This window comes from Eretmochelys imbricata, chromosome 13 (genome assembly GCF_965152235.1).
Source record: "Eretmochelys imbricata isolate rEreImb1 chromosome 13, rEreImb1.hap1, whole genome shotgun sequence".
Classification (NCBI taxonomy): Eukaryota; Metazoa; Chordata; order Testudines; family Cheloniidae; genus Eretmochelys; species Eretmochelys imbricata.
The window spans coordinates 16602354-16615176 of NC_135584.1; the positions used below are offsets into that span (position 1 = coordinate 16602354).

Here is a 12823-nt window from a genome sequence, read left to right on the forward strand (position 1 = left end):
CAACAGCTGCTCACACTTCAGAAGTGTTGACAAAAAATATACAGATATTATAGTTCACACTACCTACAGGTGTGGCAAGATCAGGGCTCAGCATTTATTCTCACTAGGCCAAGTCCTAGTTTTATTGAAGTCAAAGGGCGTTTTGCCATGAGTTCTGTGGTACCAGGATGTGGCCCTAAGGCGAGAACAAGGGTTTAAGCTGCAGCAGGGAGCCCTTCAGTAAAATATCAGCTAACGTTCTATGGCTCCCTTCGACAGTCAGGGCAGTGGAACAAGTTGCCCAAGTAGGTGGTGGAACTGCCATTGCTGCAGAGAGACAAGAGCTGACCTCCCTATGTCAGGGAAAAGTTAGAGATCATGAAAATGACCAGTGTAAAGGGGGAGGGATGTGGAGAGCCTCCCTCTGCAAACCAAACTCTGATTTTATTTGTTAATACTCTCAAGTGTCAGGGGTTAGAGGTTGGGCATAGGAACCTTTAGTTCTATTCCTGACTCTGCCACGGAATCACTGGTTGACGTTGGCCAAGTCACTTAACCTCTCTCTGTCTCACTTACTTACATACTTGTGTAAAGTGCTTTAAATTCTGAGGATAAAATAACCTATGAGTGCAAAAGTATTTATTTATTATTCTGAGTGTGCTAGGTACTTCACAGAAAGAAGTAGAGACCTGTTCTCTGCCATGATGAGCTAGCAACCAAATCCCTGCATCCTGCAAATGCTTACACACATGTAGTTGTACTTATGTGAGTAGGATCACTGATTTAAATTGGGTTGCTCACATGAGCAAAGTTAGGCATATAAGTGTTCTCAGGCTTGGGGCCTATTCAAACTGGCTCAATTGGGGATCCTAAACAACCAATAATGCTAGCAAAAGGCTGGGGGGAAAGGAGAGAGAGGAATCTACCACAGCTAACACACCAGCTTCGAGAGTTTCCAGATTTGCTGTCCTGCATAACTCCCAGAGTAAAGCTTTCCAGACCCTAAAGTGCGGAAATTCATAATTTCCATTTTAGGAGATAGTCAAAAATGCAAAGTATAAGGTTCTAAATTTCCTAGATTTCTTAATGAAGCAGACAAGATAGATTTCCTGGGTTTGGTTGCTGTGGTTGAGCTTTTTGTTTGTTTGGCTTTGTGTGTGTGTGCGTAGATGTAGCTGTGGCAGAAGTGAATCTATTTACCTGTTTTGTGACTATTTCTCTCTCTCTCACACACACATATATACACTCCCCCACCCCCATGGGTATGTTGCTTATACAAATTGACCCAAATGGCCATTTGCCTGTACATGCAGTGAATCTGTACATGCAGTGGATTTGTGCATGCAATCATGATGATTATGTATGCAAACTAGATGTGCAATTGCTCCCCTGCCTCATGGAAATTGCATATACAAAAACATACATTCAGTAATGAATGTTTCGTTCCCTTTTTTGCTGCTTTTGCACTGGTGGAGGTTTCCATGTGATAACAGGCAAGGAAATTCTTCTGTCACACAAACCATTGGGTAAACTGGCTGTCTCCTGGGAGCAGCTGGCAGACCCTTGACGGACATGCTTGTGGGATTGTGTGCAGTTTGACAGAGCAGAGCCCCCTTGCAGGCTCCTTATATGGAGCTCTTTGCCTGCAAGTGCTTTTTTATTGGTCACAGGAGGAAGCCTCTTTTCCATTAATCAACACAAAATAAATTGGACTTAAATACTAAATTGCAACATTGTGAGCAATTTATACAAATTACAGGGACGGGGCAGAGCTATATTTATCCTGGGATTGTGTAATTAACAGTGGGGGACTTACATTCTTCTGCGTCAGTGTGTTTTAGACGTAAGGGGACTATTTGCTATGGAAGAAATCTGTAGTCTGTAGAAAGAGGTTAGTGTTAGGGCTGAGAATGGGCAAATATCCTGATTAATGGAGCTTTGACGTTCTTCTGGAAAATGAAGATCTATGAAGGCAAATCACCAAAACAGATTTTTCAAAAGTGCCTAAGGGTACTGGGTGCCTAACTCCTATTGAATGTCAGTAGGAACTGGGGCCCAGATTTTCAAAGGTATTTAGTTCCATAGGAGCTAGCCACTTAAATGTCTGTGAGGATATGGGTCTGGGTGCCTAACTCTCCAAGGTACTTTTGAAAATATCACCCTCGGAGGCCTGGCTGAGGCCCCTTTGGAACGTTTCAACTATAGATCCTTACTGTTCAGCCAGCCAATACTATGGCCCAGATATTTAGAGAAGAGGCCCAAAAAGTGTGCCCATGTCCTGCATGCTCATTTTGCACCTGAAATGACCACAGTTGTGGCAATAGAAAGCACAGATGGCTAATTAGACACATTTACTTGTGAACTGATGTGCACTGCTGGAATAATTGTTTGCACAAGTTAGGTGAAGGCTTTTTATGCATGATTACAGGGCTTGTTTTTATTTCTTTTAATTCAGGCCTTGTACCTGTGTAGTTTCACCCCAGGACTTGCATGAGTAAACTACACTCGCTGCTGTTAGATGTCTAAAATGAGCAGCTGCAGACATGAGTAAGTACTTGGCTTGGTGTGCATAACATACACTTTCTAATTTACACCCACAGGCATTTTATAACCTGTGGCCAAAACTCCACCTCCTGGGTATGAGGATTTGGCCCACAGAGCCTCTTTCACGGTAAGGCAAATGTGAAATAGTCCCGACTGTGAAGTGCAGATCAGTCTGAGTGTAGTTGAAAACAGTGGTTTTCCAGGTATCTATTAAGACAACCCTCAACTCCTATCTTTCTGCTTGGAGCTGCAGAATGTGATGGGCTAGTCTGTGGCTGACGAAAATCAATGTAGCTCCATTGGCCATAATGGAGCCATGCTGTGTCACACCAGCTGAGGAGTTGGCCTGATGTGTTTATAGCAGCCCCATGAGATCAATGAGACTTTTGCTGTGGATCAAGAACAGTACAGCATAACCTTGACTATCCAAACTCTATAATCACCCAAACAGGATTGTGTTACCCAGTCTATCTGAGTTACCTCACGACTCTACAAACCTGCCGCCATTGGAACATATTCCGTGTGCCCCCTGGCATTTGAGCCCTTGAGGCTTTACAGTACAGGCCCCCACGGTACTTGCCAGAGCACATGGACTCAGAGGGCAGGATTGCGCCAGACCTCAGATATTAGCCTGACGTCCCAGTTTAACAGACACTTCCTACGCTGCCTGCTACAGTATTACTGCTGTGACTGCTATTAAGAAGCTAGTTTGTGGAGCCCACAGTACCAAATGTCAGCTTCCACACAGCTAGCCGGAGATTGATTTGCCTTTCAGTGGCACAAGAGCCGTAAACTCAAAGTCTAGAACCAGGGTGGAAAATAAAGCAGAATAATTCAAAATTTGGAGGAGGGGGGGGAGGAAAAAATCTAAAATTGTTTGTAAATTCTGTAAAATCTAAAATTACAGAGAGCCGGCATTTACTAATAGCCTGTCAACACGGGGCTGATGGTTCAAATCTAGCCCAGTCCAGAATGAGCTCATAGACTTTAAAGCCAGAAGGGATGATAATGATCATCTAATCTGAGCCTGTACAGATTGCAGGCCAAAGAGTCTCACCCACTGACTCTTGAAATATACCCCTACCCTCTAGATGATGGGTCTCAGAGCAGCTCCTGGTGGACAAGTGTCCACAACACAAAGCCACCAAAACTAATGGCACTAATGGGGCACCCTTGCTGGCTGTCTCAGTGGAGAAGCGAAGGAGTCGATGTGCCATGGAGACTTAGTTTTGCCTCTCAGCCCTGGAAATGTACACAGCAGACTTCATACTCCTGGGTGATCAATTTGGAACTACATTCCTAAAGAGTTAATGAAAAAGATGAAGGAGGAATGTCACCGCAGGACTCAGAAGAGTAAAGATTGAGATCCAGTCATGGAATAAAGTCTGTTGGTCTGAATCTTTGCAGTTGATCTGCTGAGTCAGCTCCTTAGCTAGGAAACAACAGAAAATCCTCAGGATAAAGCAGCTAAGGGAGAGAGGGCTTCTTTCTTTTCAAGTCGAACCCCTGATGCCTTGGGTCTAATTGGGCGCTTTGAGCTGCTGCAGTTTACTAATGCCAATAAGAGAGAGAGAAACTGAGGAGTGAATGGCCAGCTCTGTCTGACCTACACTTTGCACATGCTTTGCACGTGGAAATGTCTGCATCCTCAATTTTGGGATGGAATCCGTTATGTTTGGTTGATTGCTCCTGCAAAAGTGGGACCATTGTATCAGTGTGGGTAGATGAAAAGCCTCCCCTTTTTTACTGCCCTTGTCTATGGAACAAGCAGTGGCGGTCTTTGGAAAGCAGGAAGTCCATTTTCTAGTCTGGACTTCGGAACTTTGTGGTTTAGCCTTGGGCAAGGCATATATATATAGTGCCAGATTTTCAAAATATTTAGGCATACGAATGTACGTCCAAAAGGCACGCTCGGCTGCAGAACCAATCTGTGCAATTGCTGTGACTGCAAGTGCAAAATGGTCAGTTGTATACCGGTATGGTTCACCACCCAATTTGGAAGCCTAATTCCTCCATTTATATGCTTAACTTTTGTGTCTGTCTATGCAAATTAGATACACAACTGAACATGCATTTTGTACACAATGTTTTCATTCCTTTAACACTTTTGACAAATCTGGCCCTAGGTAACTGTGTGCCTCAGTTTCCCCCCAATTTGTGCATAATCTCTCTCCCGTGTGGACAGCGTTGTGAGGGTTTGTATGGTGCTTGGCATAGGGGCTGTGCTGGGTAAAGTCAAACAGCCAAGCAAAGAAAGAAACCCAAACACAAAGGAACATGTGATTCCAGGAGTGTGGTTGGCCTTTAAGTCACACCCAGTCCTGGCAAGGACCTGGCGTACAGAGATGCATGTTGCACTTGCACTCGATGCAAAGGTGTGGACCTTGGAGCTGGCCTCCCCACCGCTGCCTCCGCAGATCTGCCCCAGCAAATGTTAATTGTTTTCTGCAAAGAAAAAAAAATCTTTGGGGGAATAGATGGAAAAAGGAGATAGCGTCAGGCAGTCATGGCCTGTTCTCCACCTGTTGTTATTTTGGTCTGGCCCAATCAACCTGCTAGCCAGGCTGGAGCCAGAGACCATCTGGAAAAACTGCAGTGTTTATAAAACTGACATGGAGCGGCACCCCAGGGCCCTGACCTCCCACACAAATCTGGAAATGATTAAAATGGCCCTGGCTGTCTTCGCTGCTGAGAGCTCCATGCTGAGAGCAGCCCACTGAGCACATTTGGAGTTCTCATTAGCAAAGCTGGAAATGTAACCAATTCTCTCGTAGCCCCCATTCTCCTCCCCCAATTGTCTGTTTTCCTTAGTCCCGAAGCAGAATGCAATGCTTAAAAAACAACACACAAAAGCAAGAAACCCAAGGCTAAAACCTTCCCATTGGAAATGTAATAAAGTAGTTCTGTGAAAGCACTTTCCAAACGGGGACAGCAGCAGTTAGATTAATGGGAAATATAAGAGGGATTGTCTTGAAAGTGGGAGCAGCTTTCTATACATATAAAATTTTGGCTGGTGCCAAATGACTGTTCCAGGAAGTGAGGCTCTGTGTGTGTGTGTGTGAATGACGATGTACTGTACGTGGTGTATGCGTGAGGAATATAGGAACATGAATTGTGCTGTATATGTGTACTACGCATGTGATGAGTCTAAATGGTGCCAAATCTGTGATGTATGTGTGTATACCTGTGTGTGTATGTGTGTGATTATGACACTATGAGTAAGATTGAGTGTGTGTACATGACTGAATTTCTGAATGTGTGTGTGTACATGGGTGTAGGTAGCAATGGGTGTTTTGCAGCTGCGGTATTTCCTAAACAAACATAAAAATACTTCATATTTCAGTTGGCCTCTGTTTCCAGATAAATGCCAGACTCTGTCTGGGTGGCAGGCACACTGCTAACCGATTAAACGGCCAGATTGCACACACCTCCATGTGCAAAACGTGCTCAGCTGTGTCCGGCTAATTTGTATGCACAGAAACTGCAACTGCATGAGCAAATGCCTCTAGTCTGTGAAAACTCTGTCCCAAGGTCTGTGTGAAGGATTCCTTCATTTAACAACCTCCCCTGCTTACAGCTACAGTCACTGTTTATTTTGGGGAGCCTGAATTCCAGGCCTATCCAGCTAGTTTTGCTATATCGTCATCCTCTGTATGCTTGAAAAACCAGCAGCCTACCTGCTGCACCTGACAGGCCTCGCCCAACCCAGCTTCGATGGTCTACAGCTTAATCAGATCCCCTATTTCTGTAGCTAACCAGAATTAAAAGGGAAAAATCAATAAGTGCCCTGTAGGGCTAGTGCCCCAAAAAGCTGGCCGCAGGTTCCAGTGAGCTCCTTCTGCATGTATGTATTGAAATAAATATATTGCGGGAATCCAAGTCACTGCTTCCCCTTTGGAATAGCATTTAGCCCCCTGATCCCAAGGAAATGGAAAGACTTGGTTGGATTTGGATCAGGCCTTTAATTTGCAGGATTCCTTCCTGAGCGGCTGCACTTCACCTCTGCTCAGAGCTTTCAAATCTTCCATGTCCTGAAAGGTCGCCTATCCTAGTTGTCCTGTGGTTTGGATGCAGCACGGTAAGTGATACTACACCCAAAATTCAAGCCACATTGGGCCTTCCTGACCCAACCTGGCCAGGGGGACATTTGGCTAAATCCCAGCCCTGTTTAGCCTGCTGGGCAGCATTTTAATTAGAGATGTGTGGAGAATGAATTATCCATGACTCTAAGCTGCCCATGGAAAATGCAAATCAACTTGATTTTAGTTTACAAGCCGTGGGCTCAATGTCGGACAAAGTAAAAGAAAAGCTCCCGACTGCCTACCCATGGAGAGTGTAAGCCGGTCTCCGCACAGGGTGAAAATGGAATAGTAACACTGGAACATGTGGCCTTTGGTTAGCTTCAGGGCCTGATCCTGTAAAGTGCTGGGTGGCTAATTCAAGGAGAGTAGAGGGAGCTCAGCACCTTGCAGGATAGAGCCCTTAGTCTGTAAACCAGAGGCTGAGATTGCCAGGCGTTGATCTAATAGACCGCCTTGGAGCGGAATGAGAATTGGCAGCAGACAGTGTTGGGTCAGATCCTTGCTGTGTCATCACCCTCTGCTGCGTCTGCTCACTGGTACAGAGCCTAAGAGGCATGGAGAGGTGAGGGCAAGGCTGGAAGCTCAGCCACATCCGGGGATCGGCAGGGTGGGCCACAGCTCACTAAGAGCAGTCAAGTGATTGTCAAGCAGTTCTTGGCCCAGGTTCTCTTGCTGAATTGGCTCCAGATCCCAGGAAGGTTGCACAAATGCAGATGAAGCACCTGCAAAGGCCTCTGGGACGCTTGCAGAGAAGTGTTCTTTACCTGGAAGCCAAAAGAGCAGCGTGGGATTTCAAAAGTGCTGAAACTGTGCAGTCAAAAAACCCCTCCAGGGAAAGAATAGAAAATCAATTACCATGTTGGCCCTGCTATTTCCCGTTGACCCTGGGAAGAACACAGCCTTATAAAGCTGCAGGATCCACTCCAGCGTATTCCTTGTTCTAACTGAGAGAGGAATGATCACCCCGTGCTTAGTGCATTTGCCTGGAACTGAGGAAACCTCGGTTCAACTCCCTGCTTTTCCACAGATGTTCTATGTGACCTGGGGCAAGTCACTTAGCCTCTCTGTGCCTCAGTTCCCCAGCTGCAAAATGGGATAACAGCACAGTCCTACTTCACAGGGGTATTGTAAGCATAAACACATTAAAGGTTGTGAGGTGCTCAGACATCATGGTAATGGAGGCCATATAAGAGCCTTAGATTAATAGCATGGCGTCACGTGCATATTGGAACCTACAATAAGAGCAATATAGGAACACAGGAAATGCCCTACTGATCAAAACCAGGGTCCATCCAGTCCCATATCTTGTCTCTGACAATGGCCACTGCCAGATGCTTCAGAGGAAGGGGCAAGAAACCCCATAGAGGACAATGAAGAAATAACTAGCCCCTAGGGGAACTTTCTACCTAATCCCAGACACTTAATTGTTGGTTTGAGCCAACAGAACCTGAAGATCCTTAATATAACTGTTTAATCCTACTAATGTAACTGAGTGCTCTCCTATTTAATCTTCTTCTGAATCCTACAAAAGCTCTTGGCCTCAGTGACATCTAGTGGCAGTGAATGTTTTGGAATTGATTGGCGTGTAAGTCTCAGACTACGCTCTCCTGGGTGTGTTGGACTCTGAAGTGTCATTTGACCACTTGGGTACTTCTCATAACTGACCCTGTGAACCCTGGGCTTCATCCTGAGTGATGGTGAGTGCCTTCAACTGGAGAGCACCTTACCGATCGGCTTTCCCCTCCACTAGCATTCATCCTGTTACTCTGACGATGTTCTCCTGCACCACAAGGATTGCACAAAGCTCCCCACCCATTTCACAAACACCAGCTAACGTTGATTTAGTTTTGTAACTGCTGAAGAGGCTGCTCGTAACCCAGCTTCACAGATCTCTGTGGCTATTTGCTGTGATCTGAAAAAAAAATCACTCTCTTCCCAGCTGTGTGGTGACGTCAAGTGTGGTTTGTTTTGCAACAAGCAGCCTTTGGTCATGAGTTGCAACATGAGCAGGCATATCTAAACCATTTGGAAGTTCCTCGCATCGCATGTGAGCCGTGGGTGTCTGTATTTTCTCAGTGCAGAGACAACATAAGCGTCTGGATCAGAGGGAAGCACATTGGTAAAGTACAGGCCTTTCCATTATTTCAGCCATGTCTGTCCCTATTGTAATAAGTCATGGGTCCTCTTCTCCTGCACTCATTGTGGTGTCTATTACAGCCTGTGTAGCTCATATTCTTATCACACCAATCATAGAACCAGGCTTGGCCCCTTCCTCTCTCCTCTTTGTGCTGCTCTGGTGGCCCAAAGAAGGTGGACAGTTGCCCAAAGAGGATGGAGAGGCTTCCCAGATGTAGGGGAATCCCTGGGGGATGTAAAGCCAGCGCAGCTGGCTCTATGCCACTTACCGATCTCCTCCCACAAGATGTAGGGAGGATAAGGGACATGAGGGGTGGAGCTGGGGCCCTCTGCTGATGCTTGGCCAGCGGAATGCTCTAAATCCTTAAGCCAACGATCAGGAGAGCGGGAAGGTGGCTTAGAGCCACGTCCTCCACACAGCTCAGCTCCTGCACTAAGTACTGCACAGCCAGATTCTGGAATCAGGCCCATAATGTTGGAATGACTCATCCGTTATTACTGGGTCTCCTCTGAGCTCTTTTCCCTCCTGACTTCTCAGAATGATCCTTATTTTTTAAAGTTTTTTATAAATACAAAGTACATTTATGTGAAAATCATGCACGCGTTTGTGCACAATTCCAGTGACTGTGCAGGCGGTCTGACATTCAGCTGATCAGTTACTGGCACATGTCTAACCAGCTGGTTTGTATGGGCAACTACCCACTTTGCTTGGGCAACTGTAGTTACTGCATGAGCAAATTAGACTCGCAATTGCATGCATGCTTTTGTGTACAGAATTGCCATTTAGGATCTGCTTTTCACAGGGCGTTATGAGTAATTTTCTATGGCCAGTCACTGAATTTTCTGACTGTTCTTGTCCAATTCTCCTTCTCTGTTCTCCTGGTGAAAGGAGCCCACGGATGGTGTATCCATGATGAGCACCCAGCCCAGAGAAGATGGGCAGGTAGGTCATGGCCATGTATGAAATATGCCTTTGGAAGTGCATACAATGGGGGTGCGAGGGGACTAACCTTAACACACATTTCTGATAGATTTCCACTTCTCCCCGGTCCAGGCAGTGTGTGGTTTCAACTCTTCCTGTGGTTACAAAGGAAAGACAAGAAGTGCAGATGCATATTTACAATATGCTAAGAAATATGAATGTACCCTAGGCACTGACACAGGCTGGGTGTCCAGTGCCCAACTAAAGTTTCCATATGGCCACTAGCTCTGTGGTTATATCTCAGCGCATCTCTTCCTGCCAGTTGCTGTTACATTCACCCTCACGCGATGTCTCCATTAGAACAATTGGGCTTTCCTGCCACACTGTGTCAGTGAGCCTGCCTAGATTACTATTGGTAAGTAGGAAAATACGTGACTCATACAAAGCACCCGGGACTTAATCCCTGAAAGAGCTCTGGCCTTGGGCCTCAGTGGTGCCAATTTGGAACATGTTTATCTTCTTGACCCCTCTGTTTTACCTGCTCAGTCCCACTAAGCTCTGACCCTGGCTATTGTTTCCCCAGCCAATGAAATGAGCAACAGGATAAACTTTGAATAAACTCCAACGCTCCCATCCCCGTGGACTACAGCATCCGGCGGCTAGACTGCTGCCAGGCCAATGGGGTACAGGAGGGAGGGTGGAGGCATGTGCAAGATGGGGTGGTGTGGAGCCTGGAAGATGAAGGCAAGGAGCTGTAACTTATTGTGGTCCGTTACTGCACAATACTGCCTTGTTGTCTTTATCTAGCTAAGCTTCTTATCTGGCCCCCATTAACTGAGCGACTCACAATCTTTAATGCATTTATTATTAGTAGTAGTAATTCTTTGTTATGCAGTACAGCCTAGGAGCCCCAGTCACAGGCCAGGACCCCAGTATGGACAAACACAGAACAAAAGTATTCATCCTCCCAATGCCCTTTGCAAGTGCCGTTATTCCCATTTTACAGGTGGGGAATGGAGGCACAGAGAGACGAGAGGCCAGATTTTTAGTGCACCAAATGATCCAGGTGGGCAATGAGTGGGATTTTCAAAAGCTCTGAGCTGCATCTTTAGGTGCCTAAAACCTGGCCCTAAATGACTTGCCCAAGCGGTCACAGAGGAAATCTGTGGCAGAGCAGAAACTTGAAGAGCCTCCCAAGACCTAGGCTAGTGCCCTAACCACTGGATAATTAGCCCTGCCTCTCATTTTATAAGGGAAGCTTCCTCTGTCCATAATGCTCGTGTGTCCCTGCTGCTGGGCCTTTGGCCCAAATTGACTCCTTGGCAGGCCGAGAGCATGGCAGACTTGCACGGCCTGTGTGAGAGGGGCTGACCCCTTGACAGTTTTGTGTGTTTGTCCCTCTCTGTATAAAGCAGCTCCCTCCCCGCACCAGCTGTTGTTCTTTCCTGTTCCTGGAAGCCAGGTTGCGCATTAGGGTCAGACCCAATTATAACATGTGGTGGGTACTTTGGAGCCTTTAAACCTAGACACGTTCCCCCACAGTGAAAAGAAGCATTGCTGTGACTGCTTTCCTGTTCTGTATCTATTCATAGCTAGAACGATCTAGCTTCTGAAGGTAGCATCCCTCATTAGTCTGCTCAATGGAGCCATTCAGATTACCTTATCATTATCAGCCAGATGGATGAGTTTGAAATAACCCCATTGACATGCTCTGGTTATGCACCATTATAAACCAGCCGCACCAAAACACCCAAGCTGAGGTGTTGGCTGAAGGGACCGATTGCTGGGGAAGCCGTGTGTCGCTTCTGTGTTTGCTTAACCTACTGTGTGAATTCTTGCGATGAGCACAGTTTGGCTTCAGTCCCTTACAAATAAAACCTCCCTTGTTACCTGGAGGGAATATTGATACATGAACAAAGGTAACGTACGTAAGGCGGCGAGAGCAAAATAAACAGCTATGGAATGGAGGGAAAGTTTGCATCAACGCCAAGCATATTGAAAACAATATCTCAGTTGGGAGGTGTCTAGACATTGATCCCATGTAGCGGACACAAGGCTCTGCTGCAGCAGACCCTGAGAAGAGCTTGGGAGACACATGCAGAGAGCAGAGAAAGATGACTGACAGAGCATGACTCTCCCATGTGCCCTCTCACAGAGACTGTTTTCTGCTGCAATCGTGTTCACAGTGAAAATATTTTCGCCACTCCAGGGTTTTTGTCATGCAGGCTTGAAGGGCCACATCATCATCATAATACACACTGCTGTGGTAGTGTCCTTCCAAGGAGCTGACGGCTTTTAATGCCTTGGAATGAATTAAGCCGCAAAGAGCCCTTCTGAGATGGTTAGGGATTGGCAGCCCTGCTTTACAGATGGGGACAGTGAGGAAGAGAAAGATCAGGTGACTTGTCCATAGGCCCCTGGAATTTAGGGCAGAGCTGGGAAACGAGCTCAGGTCCCCTGATACCACAGCTGGGGTCTTAAGCACAAGCCTATCCTTCTTCCTAGCTGCAGCTTCCAAAATTGTGCACTCGGCTGATCTGGTCCGTAAAAACTGGCGTGGACTAGCTTTGTCCATGTACATTAAAAAAACGGGATGTGTTCCAAGATGTGCAGGGTAGGATGACCCAGTGGTGTAATGATGGGGGTGTGTGTATCCTTATTGCTGCCTGCCCTCTGTTCCTGTTTGTTTTTTGGTGCCTGCTCCCTCAACTCCGTGGTCCAGTTTGCACACATGTGCATGCGGGGGTGTGTTTGTGTGTGTGTGTACATAGCATTAGGTGTGTGCAGTTGCTGCTACATACCTGCCATTTGGACTGTATTATGTTTTGTTCAGGCTGTTGCTGGTTATTACATGTTTTGATTGACCACCTACCTGTGATTCTTGTCTTAATTTCCTTGTATTTTAAGATGGCTGTTCTGGGTGCAGCAGATCATAACAAGTGGTAAAAACACTTGCACCCACTGTCTGCCCTACTATTCTCACCAGGGGAACTGCACCAGCACTAGACCAACGGAACAGGGGTGGGAAGCGCTGAAATTTCCCAGTGTAGATGGGGTCCCTGACACTTTTGCTTCCTGGCACAGGCAGGGCTAGGAGGATCCAGGAAGGTGGTTTGGGGGAAATTTTGCACCCCACCATAATACCTTCTCCCCACCCCAA

The 12823-nt window shown here is 46.4% G+C and overlaps 1 long non-coding RNA gene across 1 annotated transcript in view; it reads left to right on the forward strand.

The window, feature by feature from the left end:
- Positions 1-12518, forward strand: part of LOC144273443 (uncharacterized) — a 31715-nt gene extending 19197 nt beyond the window's left edge. The window contains exons 2-5 of the long non-coding RNA XR_013347761.1: positions 2435-2526; positions 8545-8724; positions 9631-9684; positions 9796-12518. This is a non-coding gene — a long non-coding RNA (uncharacterized LOC144273443). The remainder of the gene's footprint in view (positions 1-2434; positions 2527-8544; positions 8725-9630; positions 9685-9795) is intronic.
- The last annotated feature ends 305 nt before the right edge of the window (positions 12519-12823 follow it).